Genomic DNA, 13161 nt, shown 5'->3' on the forward strand with positions numbered 1-13161 from the left:
ATGCAGTGGTGGACTGAATGAGGGTCAATAAACTGAGCTTGAGTTCTGGAAAGATGGAGGCTTTGTGGGTGGGTGGTTCCTGTGTCCAGGAGATAGGTCAACTGCCTGCCCTGGATGTGGTTGCACTGTCTCTGAAGTAGCAGGTATGCAGTCTGGGGGTGCTCCTTGATCCATCTTTGTCACTAGGGCTCAAGTGAGCTCTGTGGCCTGGAGTGTTTTCTGTCAACTTAAGCTGGTATACCAGCTGTGACCATTTCTGGACTGTGATAGCTTGACCACAGTGGTCCATGCCTTGGTTACCTGAACACATTATTACTGTAACACACTTTATGTGGGGCTCCCTTTGTATCTAGTCCAGAAGTTGCAACTAGTGCAGAATGTAGTGGCCGGACTGATCACAGGAGCAGATTATTGGCAACATGTTACCCCACTGCTGAAAGACCTGCACTGGGTGCCATTTTGCTACCAGGCCAGGTTCAAGGTACTTGTGTTAATTCACAAAGCCCTGAAAAACTGGGGCCCAAAGTACCTTAAAGACTGCTTGACTCCCTGTGTTCCATCTCAATCCCTGAGATCTTCTGATGGGGCACTCTTCGTGGTCGTCACTGCCCCTGAGGTTCAGTTGGCCTCCACCAGAGATTGAGCCTTTAGTGTGGCAGGCACTTCTCTGTGGAGCTCTCTACCAATAGAGGTTCATCAGGAACCATCCCCTCTTTCTGGTCCCTGTGAGAGAGGAGATCCCGGAGATTGGAACAGGGGTCCCTGTGAGAGAGGTGACCCTGGAGACTGGAATAGGGGTCCCTGTGAGAGAGGAGATCCCGGAGATTGGAACCAACGTGGAACAGGAACAAGATTTGGAGTCTATGGACTTTAGAAATAAAATCTATTGTTTGGAACTCAATGTTATCTCTGAAGAAATGAATGAAGATTCTAGAGATAAAGTTATCAATGGCATGGATAATCTTCTGGACTGGAATGATGTGATGGAGCCCAATATAGAGAAAATCTATGGAATTAACTGCAGCCATGTGACAATGGAAAAACTTTTAAGAGATGACCCAGTGTATTTTGAAAAAAAGAACAGAGATATGATTTTACAGCAGTATTTCAGCAACCTATTCAGAATGGATGGCAAGAAAATATTTGGGATAGAGGTAATCCCCATCAGACTCTTACTATATGACTATGGCTTTGACAGCAAGATTATTATGGAATACTGATAATGGAAGATTGGATATTGAAATTACTGGACTTAACAAGACTACTGAAGATGGAAGATGGAAAATGGAACTAATAGAGATAATAGAACAATGGCTACTGAAATTATTGAACCTAACAGATTCTGATGTGATGGATTAATTGAAATGTTTATTTTGACTATGGTTATGACAATAAGATTATCATAATTAGTAATGAGATGGATTAATCGATATGCTTATCTGGAAAAAAAAAATGATAGATATATTTCTTAAAGAATTGAAACCTCTCTTTGACTTTTTGTGGAAAGAATAAAGTAATGTTTATGAGATTTGATGATTAAGTAAGATAACTACTGGAGGAAAGTGATTTTATAATATGACTTAAGAGACAGGATTGTTATATATTATAGACTTATAACTGATTTGATCTTTGACAAATGGGAAGTCAATATTTTACTCTTTATTTTTTATTTTTGTTTTTTTTTTCTTTTTTTCTTTTTGTTTAACTATTTTTGATTTTGTTTTTTGTCTTTGAATGTTTTATGATTTTGTCTTGTATGTTTTATGAAAATCTGAATAAAAATTATTGAAAAAAAAAAAAAAAAAAAAGGAACCATCCCCTCTTTCTTTCAGAAAACTGGACTTTTTAAACAGGCCTTTGAATACAAATTTTATTTTCCAACCAATGCAGTACTTATGCATGCTTTTATTATGGTTTTTAATGATGTTTTTAATTCTGCTATGTTTTTGTATGTTGCAATGCCACCTTGGTATACATTTATGAAAAGTGCAGCTTAGAAATATTTTAATAAATAAATAATAAAATAAACATCAGCATAAACCATAAACAATAGCTTATTAGCGGGCACTGCAGCTCCTTTAAGAGTGATGTACAGTGGACACAATAGAATACCCCACTGAGTAGCCTAGGTGCTGCATTTTGCATTAGCTGCTGCTTCCAGACCAGCCTTAAGGACAGTCCCACATAAAGCATATTACAGTAGCCCAGTCTTGAGGTTACCAATGCATACGTCGCAGTGGCAAAGCTATACCCCTGTCCAGGAACAGGCACAGCTGGTGCCACTACAACTGCTTGGGCTTCCAGCAACAGAGATGGATCATCACCAAGCGGCATACCTGTTCTGTTGGTGGGAGTACAACCTCTTTCTTCTGGAGGCCTCACCTGAGCTACCTCTTAAAAGCCTGCTCCTGTACAAATTGATGCCACAGACAGAAGGGGGGGTTCCACACCAAGCCCCCTCTCACACTGAAAATATGTGCAAGATTTGCACTGGCTAGTCCCCCTGTCAAATGTACCAAGTCCCTAAGTGCTGCACTTGATGGCTACATGAAAGGGCCTGAGCATGTATTCGTCACATATGAGGGGAGGGAATACGGGCCCAATCAAGATTCCCCTTAATGTGGAAGAGTCCTGTGTGCACACATCATTGTATATGTAGGGCCCCCTCACACAGCCAGGGGCAGGGCTAGCTGGAGTGATTGCATGAACCATACACACACACACACGCTTTCAACATGCAAGAAGGTAGCCAGAACCCATCCTGGAAAACATTGCTCTTCCACATTTCATCATCATCGTCACCACCACTATTATATTTATATCCCACCCCTCCTCCTAGAAGGAGCCCAAGGCAGCAAACAGGCAATAAAACACAAAACACTAACATATCTATAAAACATCTTAAAAACAAGACATCTTTAAAAACATCTTAAAAAGCAATTCCAACAAAGAAGCAGACTGGGATAAAGTCGGTCTCTACTTAAATGGCTTGTTGAAAAACGAAGGTCTTCATTAAGCACCAAAAAGACAAGAGAGGGCGCCTGTCTAATGTTAAGGGAAGGGAATTCCAAAGAGTTGGTTGGTGCCACTACACTAAAGGCTGATGCAAGAGAACTTCCTCATAGGCTGTGCTTCCAGACCAGTTAATACTGGTAAATAATCCCTGTTAATACAGTTAATACTGCCTTTAACACAGGGGTGGGGAACCTCAAGTCCAGAGGCTGAACATGGCCATCCAGGCCTGTCTGTCTGGCCCTCAGGATTCTCCCGAGGCCACACCCCTCACTGCCTCTACTTGGCACCCTCCCCAAGTGTTTTTGCCTGGCTGGAATGTGTCTTTGGACTATGGCAATGCCTCTTGTTTTCCCGGATGGGGAGACAGGGAACTGCCTCTGTACACTTTCTTATATACACATAACCCTTCGCCGTCTGCCTCCTGCTAAAACAAGAGACAGCTGAGTGAGACTTCCCAGCTATCCGACACTGAGGGAGAAGGTGGATCAATCAACCCAACACACAGATGGCGAGCTCAGAGAACCGTAGAGTTTAACAGTCATGGCTACAAAATGGGAAAACAAAACACCACGCAGACATGTTTAAATTTTTTTTTTTTAAAAAAAGCTCAACAGCAAAGAAAAGGAAATCTGGTATTAGGGAAAAGCACCAAACACAGGAAAAAAGTGGGAGTCCAAACTGTGTCGCAGCAACTTGGCCAGCGTAGCAGCGCATTTAAGGTGGCTGATGTGGGTGTATTTGTTAGAAAAATGAGGCTGCTGATGCCACTCAAAAAAACAGAAAAGGCTGGAACATTTTTGCAATCAGTGATGAATGAATGAATGAATTTTGGGCTGCATGCACAATAACACCCCCTCGTTACCTGTGAAACAAAATTTAGAGTAACTGACAGCTACTGGCTGGGTTCTCCTGATCAAGGCAGACAGGAGGGTGGGAAACTGCCTTATACCAAATCAGAGCATGGCTCCCTCTAGCTCAGTGCTGTTCGTTCATACTGACTAGCAGTGGTTCTCCAGGGTTTCAAGCGGGGGTCTTTCCCTACCTAGAGATACTGGGGGTTGAACCTGGGACTATCCACATGCAGTCCACGACTGAGAGCAAATCAGCGCCACATCTAACGTGCACATTTTGTGAAAAAGTACTTCTTCACACAGCACACAGTGAAACTACAAAATCCACTCCACAAGAGGTAGTGCTGGCCATCAAACTGGATGGCTTTAAAAGAGGAATTAGAAAAATTCATGGAACACAGGTGATCTGTGTCTGTTAGCCAAGATGGCTATGTTCTACCCCCACTGTCGGAAGCTGTATGCCTCTGAATAGCAGCTGCTGGGAACTGCAGGTGGGGAGGGTGCTGCTGTGCTCAGGTTCTGCTTGCAGGCTTCCCATGGGCAACTGGCCGGTCACTGTGAGAACAGAGTGCTAGACTAGATGGGCCTTTGGCTGGATCCAGCAGGGCTCTTCTTATGTTCATCAGTGCCTACACTGACTGGTATTGGTGCCTCAGGGTTTCAGATGGAGGTCTTTCCCATCTCTTCCTGAGGACCCCATGGATCAGCGGAGGCTGGTGGCTCTGTCAGCGGGGCAGTGAATTCGCTCTGGGTTTTAGCCCAAACTTTCAAGGAGCTATCCAAGGTGTCCAGCCTCCACTGCCAGGATTGAATCTGGGGCCTTCTTCACACAAAGGATGCGCTTGGCCTCTGAGTTACAGACTTTTCCAAAGAGGAAAGAGGACTTCCCCTATCCAGTGACACTTTGATATCAAAGCTTTTACTGCTTGGAAGCTTTGGGAGTTTGAGAGTGAGATGGGCAAGGGGTTCAAAAGGCAGCAAGTGGGGGCAGCTGAGGAGTCCAGCGGGGTGGGAGACAGAGCTGGCTAAATAGGAGTTTGATTCAGGTTTATGGGCAGCACTCAGTCCACAAATATATGACATCACAAAACTAAAGTGCCTCTGAGCATGTGCAGGGTTCTGTTCCCTCTCCAATGAGTAAATGAAACCAACTTCCTCCCAAGTCAGAAGGCAGGACGGCCAGGCAGACTGCTGTCCCCATGATGCCCAAGAGGTGAGCAATAAGCAAGGATAAGTGGGGTCGTTTAGCTGAAAGGGCTGTGGGCACGATAAAGGGTGTGTGTTCGATCTGAAGCAGGCCTCAAACACAGGACAAAGAGAGATGCCCACCAGCTCCAGAATCACAGGGCAGAGGAGCCACACATCCCATCATAACAAGGGTACATTGGGTTGCCAACTCCATTGTAACTGTTTGGTAGCCACACTCTCTCTTGTGCCCTTAGCAACCTGAAATGTAGAAATTAATCCTGGACTTCAGTAGTTCAGCTTCTCCTGCTAAATTCCTCCATGTCAGGCAGCCAGTGAAGGCAGAAGCATAGGGCCAGTTAAAAACTGGCCACCTGAAACGGACAGAGGGTCAGGATTAAAAAGAAAAATCTGAAATTAATTCCAAAACTAACCAGATGGCTGAGCTGCTATCACGTCACTATCTTGAAGCCTAAACCTAGCCTCACAGAATGAAAATCAGATAAGGATCAATTTAAGGATTCCTTAAATCCTTGGAACAGAGAAGGAAAGGAATTATGATGCATCAGAAGGGGGGAAACTCAAGCTCAAGGATTGAATGTGGCCCTCCAGGCCTCTCTATCCGGCTCTTGGAATTCTCTCCAGGCAACACCTTGAATGTCTCCTTGAATTCACATACTGCTTCTTGCTTCCCTGAGTGGAGGAAAACTGCACACACATGCGCACGCACACGCACACACCAGCCCCAACTAGGATGGCCAGCGGTCAGAGATGACTGGAGTTGGAGATCTCTGCTTTAAATCCACAAACAAGGTTGCTAACCACCTGTTTATTGAGCTTCCATCCTAACTTGTTATACAAAGCTTGCAGGGAAGTTACATGACAGCGCATCAAGTAGTTCTAATCCCACACTTTCCAATCACTTCATTTCCTGCAAGAAAGTCTGTGGCTTTTTATTTTTGTTTTTGGAAACAGGTTTGTTGCGCAAGAGTGCCAAATCCAGTTTAATGGCACAACCTGAATTTGCCGGTATTTGACTGAATCCCCCTTGCAAAATAACAACAGTTTGTAAGTGCCCCAACTGGCACAGATGAGTAGCCAGCCTCGGTTATTCACAGCTGTTTCTTTTCTAGCCATTTTGTCAGCCCTCCTTTCCCACCACTGTCCACTGACGGTTGGTGACCACTGGAACTGGTAGGGCGGAAGGCAGGGAGCCCAAGAGTAGGTGGAGCCGGAGCCAATGACAGGTGGAGCTCACTCATTCTACTTTGTCCCCATCCTCCTCCCTGCTGAGTTCTACAAGGGCAACACTGAGACTAAGGAGGAGGCAGCGAACAGCCAGTGCCATCCCCTGGGCTGGTTAAAAGTAAGAAGGCTGAGGGCAGACTGAGGTTGGTGGGGCAGTGCCCTATTTGCCCTAATGGACTAGCCTGCACTGCTGCTGTCAGGGCAAATGCGGAGTCCTGCTCACTGCTACAGGACAGGGAAGGCAGGCAGAAGGTCCTAAGACGAGCGGATGGGAGAAACATCCTGGTCTCCCTTTGTAATGGCTTGGTTAAAGGTAGTCTGCTTCTGTGTTGGATTTGCTTTTCAATATGCGTTTAAACCTTTTTTAAAAAACAATATGTTTTTTTAACCTTTTAAAAAAATCTTCAAAACTTAAAAAAAAATGTTTTTAAAGTTTTGTTTTAATGTATTTTAAGGTCTGTTTTTATGATGTTTAAAGTGTTTTTAGTGCTTTTGTTTGCCACCCTGGGCTCCTGCTGGGAGGAAGGGTGGGATATAAATCAAATAACAAACAAACAAATAAATCCATCTTCTCCTGGCAACCATACAGGGGCAGTGAGTTGAAAGGCACACGTTTTGTTTGCTGCTAATAGCAGTTTTGTGGGGAGGGGGATTTTCAGCAGGAGAAAGGAATAAATGCTCCCCACCCCATGTCCCCCACAGCTGCTGTTAGTTAGGAGGAGGAGGAGAGAGTCCCAAGCACAAGCTTCAGAGATGGCCCTTAGCATCACAGCTAATCTTAACTCTTAGTTCAGTTGCAGTTATTGTAAAAGGGCAAGGGTCATGAAGTCGTGACAGTAGTTCTCTTTTTCTCCCTTACAAAGTATACAGAGCTGGAAGAGGAAGCTGGAAGAGTGACACTCTTTCCCACTTTCTCTTTCAGGTCTGTGTGTTTCTGAAGGCCCAGATTAATTCTACTGCATCCCTTGGAAAAGCAAAGTCTGTGAGAGAGCCCCTTCTTTCTGTCTCTTGGCAGGGGGTGGGGGGAGGACAGAGGGGAGAGAAGTGACCAGAGAGGGTGGCATCACAGCACTTGCTCAAAAATCCATATGTACCAGTGTGCCTAAAAAGGCTGACAACCCCTGTAAATAGGGAATGGTTTTTCAAAAAATCAGAATGGCCTTTTCTTTTAAATTATGAGTGGTACATTTTGTTTATTAAAGCTACCACCATTTGCCTCTGTGGGAAGGATTCACGGAGAGCGAGGGAGGCAGGCGAAGAGGACACCAGAGTCTGTTCCAGGTGGATTGTTCTCTTCCCACTCCATCATCACAGGGGCATCTGCCAACAACCGCCCTGCAGGAAGGATCCAGATTCCTTTTTCTAAGTTGATACTGTTTGTTGCAGGTTTTAAAATATATATTTCTGTGTTGCTTCTAAGCCACCTTGGATAGATGTCTATTCTGAAAGGGGGCATATTACTTGATATATTTATAAATACATCATGATTTCAATAGAAAATTATCTTAACATTTCTTTTCAATATTTCTAAAGGCACCTCATATGTAGATATCCTTATCCGCAAATGTATTAGTCCAGGGGTTCCCAAACTGTGGTCCTTGGACCACCAGTGGTCTGTGAGCTACATTCAGCTGGTCCATGGCATGTCTGCATTAAACATTCATATCGTTTTTTAATTGTATTTGTATTACTTCTCTTATTCCTTATTATCGCATTTTATTTTATGACAATCTGAATTCTATGGAATGCAAATACAATAAAACGCAATATAAGAAATAAAAGAAACAATGCAAATACAGTTAAAAATCATACAGTGTTTAGCACTTTACAATTGTTACAACAGACAGAAAAAAATCATTTAGTGGTCCACCAAGACCATCAGCAAATTTTTAAGTAGTCCATGGGGGAAAAAAAGTTGGGGAACCACTGTAATAATCCATAAAAAGGCAAATTAGTCTACAGCTCTCATTATCACTTGGGCTGGTTTGCTAATATGACCATGTTACAAATGGCCTTTTGTTGGGGGGGGGAGTGGGACTAAGGCCAAGTGACTTGCCTAAGGCCCTCCTGCAACTCCACGGCAGAGACAGGTCTTAGATGCACCCATTTCCCAGATCCCAGCCCAACTCTTTAGCACTTGCAATTCACATGGCTTCCTTCCTGGTATGGGCAAAATACAAGGGATGGGTGGCTGGCTGGTGTGAACTGTGAGAAGCCTTAATGCTAAAAACTAAATCTGTTCAAATTAAATCAACAGCCAACCATTGGCCAACTAGCTCGTGCATGCCTGACAACCCGAGATCATAATGAGCTACTTTCCCCAGCTAATCCCAGGCAAGAAAACATGAAATTCAGATAAACAAGAGGATTTTTTTGCTTTGTTTTGAGAGTTTCCCCACTACACAATTTCTTGTTGCAGATAAATTCTTATTTCCTTCTACATTCCATTATTTTATTTATTAGATTTATATCCCACCCTTTCTCCCGGTAGGAGCCCATTGTTTCTTTTCACTAGTGTCTTTTTTTTTTTTAGGGGGGTTTGTGCTTACTAAAAGAATTAGTATTTAAATGCATTCAATTAAATAACAGCACACACATGTACATATATGAGAAACACATCATTAACAACACAAAAAAGGAACACCACCCATGGAAGTGGAAGACAAAACACTAAACAGGGAGATGGGGGAATAAGAAGTAGGAACAAAGCAGAACAAGATGCTTGCTCAAATCTAAATTGGGAGGGAAGGAGGGAGCGAGGGAAGGAAAGAAAGAAGGAACTGACCTGATCCACACTTCCCAGAGACTAATGTGCAGAACTGAGTACAGCTGTTCATCAGATTTTGCAATTCTCATCTCAAAAATCACATCAAAATGCATTTAAAATGTTAATTATGTGATACATGTTCAGAAATGTGGATATTAAGACAATCCATGCTCAAAACTGTATACTGAAATGCAAATTTTTGTGCAGATGTTTTTTTTCAAATTGCAAATTAATGTGGAAACAGGACACAGCAAATTTATGAGTAAAGGCATAAACAGACTGATCCATCCATCCCTAGTAATAGAGCATCTGCTTTGCCTACAAAAGGCGCCAGCTTCAATCCCTGGCACCTCCAGTGAAAAAGATCAGGTGGTAGAATGATAGGAAGGACTTCTGCCGGGAACCCTGAACAGCCACTGCCCAAGTCTGTCAGAGACAACAAATACTAGGCTAGATGGATACAATGTATACGGCCGCTTCTTATTTTCATATGTATGTGTGACATCACAACATTTTAAATATTTTTACCTTGATCTTTACTGTAGTTATGGCCTATTTCTCTCTATATATAGTGTCTCTCTCTCGCTCTCTCAAACTCTTTTTTCTCTGTGCCATTCAGTGTAGATCAGTCTTCTCCAAGCTGGTGCCCTCCATATACTTGGGACTGCGACTCTCCCATCAGCCCCAGCCAGCACAGCTGTCCTGGCTGGGGCTGATGAGAGTTGTAGTGCAAAATATCTCCAGAGCACCAGGTTGGGGAAGGCTGGTGTTGGTCATACCGTGCTGGATGACCAATGGTCTGACTCAGTGACAGCTTCCTGTTTACTAGGGAGACTCCTAAATTTTCTGGTAAATTAGTCCCCCTTTTCGAGGACACCTTGTGAAACTCTTGTAAGAGTACCCATGTCACCAAAGGTTTCAGTCCCCCCTTCGGGGTCTCTGGAAGTTAAATCTCTGAAGTCTGGGTGGATAAGGTAACACGAGGTGCATAGCCTGCCATCAGCATCAAGGCATGATCTTTTGCAGCAGAATGAAAATGGAAATTGACTGCCTTCAAGTCGATCCTGACCTATGGCTACCCTATGAATAGGGTTTTCATGGTAAGCGGTATTCAGAGGGGGTTTACCATTGCCTCCCTCTGATGCTAGTCCTCCCCAGCTGGCTAAGGCCTTCTCAGCTTGCCACAGCTGCACAAGCCAGCCCCTTCCTTGTCCGCAACTGCCAGCTGGGGGGCAACTGGGCTCCTTGGGACTATGCAGCTTGCCCACGGCTGCACAGGTGGCAGGGCATGTAACCCCTGAGCCACTCACTGTGGGGTGATCTTTAGCTGGCCCTTGACACCCAGGAGACACGAGCGGGGATTTGAACTCACAGACTCTGGACTCCCAGCCAGGTTCTCCTCCCCACTGTGCTATATAGGCATATTAAAAGTACAGAGAAGTCCCCTATCCTCCCACACCCTGTTTTCAAATGTAAAATTATTATTATTATTATTTATTACATTTATATACCACCTTTCCCCTAAGGAGCTCAAAATGGTGTACATGGTATCCTCACAACCACCCTGTGAGGTAGGTTAGGCTGAGAGGCAGTGACTAGCCCAAGATCACCCAGTGAACTTCATGGCTGAGTGGGGATTTGAACCCTGATCTCCCAGGTCCCACTACAATTCTCTAACCACTACAGCACACTAGCACTGCCAATATGAACATGCCCACTGCTATTGGGTTGGAAGCATAGAACCAAGACATCCGGGAAAGGCCAGACGGTGATAAAAAGCTCCTAGCCAGGACAGACACAAAACACTACCAGCTTGTTTCAAAATATGACAGGGAGTGATCACAGCTCAGGAGAAGCCCACCTGCTTTGCATCTCCAGTTAAAAGAATCAGGTAGCAGGTGATAGGAAAGGCCTCCCTTTTTCCTGAGCTGCTGCCAGTCAGAGCAGACCAGAGATGAGGAACCTATGGCCCCCCCAGATGTTGTAGGACTCCAACTCCCATTGACACCAGCCATCAGGTCAATGGTCAAGAATGATTTATTTGCTACATTTCTTTCCCACCTCTCCTCCAATGAGCTCAAGTTAGCGTACTTGGTTGTATCCTCCCCCTTTATCCTCACACCAACCCTGTGAGGTAGGTTAGGCTGAGAAACTGTGGCTGGCCCAGTCATCCAGTTAGCTTCATGGCTGACCGGGAATTTAAACCCTGGTCTCCCAGGTCCTAGCCCAATGCTCTAACCACTGCACCACTCTGTTCTCAAATGATTGGATTTATAGTCCAGCAACAACTGGAGGGCCACAGGTGGTACCCTATTCCTGGAGGGAGACAATATTAAACTAGATGGGCAAAAAATCAGACATTTTTCTTTGTCTGCTCTGTGGCCAATAAATCCTCCTAGTAGACCTGGGAAGGTGACATCGGCACCTAGAGGCTGTGAAATCCTTTTTTTTTTTTTTTGCTTCTGTTTTCTCTTGCCCCCAGAATTGGCACCATTCCTTCTGCCCAATGCTGATTCAGTCATGGAATGGAAAAGAAAAGTGGCCAGGAAATTGAAAGCAATTAGGCAAAAACCTTCCTTGTCACAGCCAAGTAACTGGCAGCAGGAAAGCGAGGCTCTAGATCCTTCAGGAAGAAACAGAGCCAGAAGGGGCACTGTTTTCTAAAGAGCAGCTGGTACATAATGTTACCTAGAATCATTGAATTGAAAAGGATCCCATGGGGCCATTTAGACTAACCCCAAAATCCTTGCCCAGAAAGGATGTCCTGTACCCAGAAATTTGGCAGGGCAAAATTCTGCACCAAGAAAAGCTGGATTCTGAAACCTCAAATAAAAGTACACAAAAAGCATTTCTGCATATATATGCCCAGTTTTTCATAATTTCTTCTACTTCTACTTGCCAGAAAGAGATTAAAAGAGCTTTACTAATAGCTGAACACCACCCCGTCCCATTTTCATATATTTCTAAGATTTCACTAAGCTTTGTTCATACTTCAAGTTTATCTCGGCAATCATAAGATTCAGAAACGTCACATTTTTACAATTAGAGAAAGAGAGGAGAACTAGCTTTCTCAGAATGCTAGCTTGTGCAGTCAATATCACACTCCAAGTTTGCGCAATGTGATGGAAGGGACCATACAGACCTGTCTGTACTCAGGGATATATCATGTGCTATGTACAAAAAATATGCACTATGCACTTCGAGCTATATACAAAGACTATGCAAGGAATGTTTTTGCAAACCCACACAATGCACACATGCCAGGGAGTCTTGACTGGCCACAGCTCTCCATCCACATGTCTACACAGCACCAAATAGGCATTTGCTAGTGTACAACATGTGAAGTTCCACAACTGTAGAGAAAAGTGCTGAGAATTCCTCTTCTGCATGCCATTGTACAAACTCAGTACACAGATGGCACAGTCAAAAGGTAGAGATTGAAGATCAGACTGGGACAGAGAAGAGAAGGTGATCTGAAATCACGCAAGGCAGCTGCCTCTTTGCATGCACCAGTTCAGCTACACTGAGGATCAGTATTCTGCAAACTCCATGCCCCGCCCCGCCCCCCATGCCAACAGGAACGGATCTGTAATGGGACACTGAGAAACAATAGGGTAGTATCAGCATCTCCAGAGGAACCACAAGTTTTGCAAAGGTGCAAAGAAAAATGCCCCAAAGAAGGCAATCCAACAAAAAGCCTAATGAGGACTGAGAAAACTCAGTGTAGCCAGGAGCCATGTAATGTTGAATGTCAGCTGGAAACAGGAAAACTGAAGGGGATGGGGGGAAAGGGAATTGGCCTGTTTGAGCCTATTATGGCTTAATGTCCTGGAACGGACAAGGGCATGTCTGGCTGACTGGAACCCAGAACAGGAGCTCTCCTGTTGTGGGATGAGGATACTCTGCAACATTGTGGTGCAGATCCCACTAATAGCCACTAAGCGGGAATACATTTAAGAGAATTCCATGTTAAATCATAAATGCTTCATTTTCCTTCTGATTAATGAAGTTAACACAATGTGTGCATGGGTAAGAACTATTAACATTTCCAGCGCAACCACTTGCACTGCTGAAGAACCAAGCCGTCTTTCAGTT

The 13161-nt window shown here is 44.2% G+C and overlaps 1 protein-coding gene across 6 annotated transcripts in view; it reads right to left on the minus strand.

Moving 5' to 3' along the window:
• TBKBP1 (TBK1 binding protein 1) overlaps positions 1–13161 on the minus strand; it is a 94147-nt gene that overhangs the window by 77725 nt on the left and 3261 nt on the right. Inside the window, exon 1 of one of the 6 annotated variants that reach the window (XM_061589574.1) lies at positions 530–581. The exons of the other annotated variants lie outside the window; for them this stretch is intronic. The gene's annotated coding sequence lies outside the window, so the exon portion shown is untranslated. Of the gene's footprint in view, positions 1–529; positions 582–13161 lie in introns of those variants that run through there. 6 annotated transcript variants of the gene reach the window in all.

Source organism: Rhineura floridana, chromosome 11, assembly GCF_030035675.1.
Source record: "Rhineura floridana isolate rRhiFlo1 chromosome 11, rRhiFlo1.hap2, whole genome shotgun sequence".
Classification (NCBI taxonomy): Eukaryota; Metazoa; Chordata; class Lepidosauria; order Squamata; family Rhineuridae; genus Rhineura; species Rhineura floridana.